The 1,179-nt window shown below is 32.7% G+C and overlaps 1 protein-coding gene across 4 annotated transcripts in view; it reads left to right on the top strand.

Moving 5' to 3' along the window:
• Positions 1-1,179, top strand: part of PCDH9 (protocadherin 9) — an 879,176-nt gene that overhangs the window by 283,309 nt on the left and 594,688 nt on the right. The window lies entirely within an intron of this gene.

Below are 1,179 nucleotides of genomic sequence, written 5' to 3'. Positions count from 1 at the left end.
ATAGTAAAGGAATGAAAATAAATATTTCTTAAACCAAACTGGATGCCATAATGGAATCTAAGGAGCTGTGTGCTGAAGCTATCTCACCTTACTTATTTTTGGAAAATATTGAAAGGTTTATTGAGTAAATATCAAATGCATTATCCATTTGAAGCAACAAAGCTTCACGCATGTGCAAAGAGTGACAGAACTGCTACAGCAACTTCTGTCCAGTCTCATTGAAATTTGCCTGATTCATTGATTATGCATTTGTAATGAGGATAACCCATTAAAAATATAGTATAATTCTATTGAATATATATTGTACTATAATGCCAGTAATCCATTTATTATAAATATTTACACATATCTTGAACTACTATTTTGTACATTAACACAAGTACACTGAGGCACTTTTAAAAAATGTTTATTTTTATTTCTTTTAGAAGCAGGGTCTCCCTATTTTGTCCAGACTGCCTCAAACTCCTGAACTACCTGCTCAGCCTCTTCAGTGCTGGGATTATATTTGTGCATCACCATACCTGGTACCAGTGCTTATTCTCACTATCTGTCCTTCAAACCAGAAAATCTCTTTTATTGGAATTTGTTGAAAGGCACTTAATAAGGTGTCTAACGTATTAAAGAGGAAGCTCTAGTCCTTACTTTAAGACTGTTTCGAATCTGTAACAGGCGATTGTGACTAGGAATTCAACTGATGAAATGACTTTACTGTTTACATAATTCAGAACAAGGGGTTAGGAAACTATTGTATGAGTGACTTTAAACTAATGTAGTTTATAGTAGAATCTGAGGACCAGTGAATTGAAAACGGGAACAGAATTAAAAGAAAATAAAGATGAAAACGTCTACTACACACAACATAATTACTTAAGGCCTGAAGCATAGGCCAAAGGGTATCTTTTGGTTGTCCACTGTACCCTTCCTGCCATGCCTTCTTAGTCTCCATTTCTACTGTTTATTACGTTCCATCAAAAAACATAATCAGTTTTGAAACCCAAAGCATGTAATAAAATTTTTTTAAAAATATTTACAAAATTAAAAGAAGTTATAAATTAAATTGAAAATGTTTTATATGGCAATACACACAGACTTCTCTCTTTCCCAAAGATACTGATTCTTAGCTCTAGAAATAAATATTATCTAACTACATACTAAGTGCCAGCAATATAGAGAGCTTTT

Source organism: Otolemur garnettii, unplaced genomic scaffold (genome assembly GCF_000181295.1).
Source record: "Otolemur garnettii isolate 467f Iridium unplaced genomic scaffold, OtoGar3 scaffold00040, whole genome shotgun sequence".
Lineage (NCBI taxonomy): Eukaryota > Metazoa > Chordata > Mammalia > Primates > Galagidae > Otolemur > Otolemur garnettii.
Note: the sequence above shows the minus strand (reverse complement) of the source record. Positions and strands in the feature narration are given on the sequence as shown.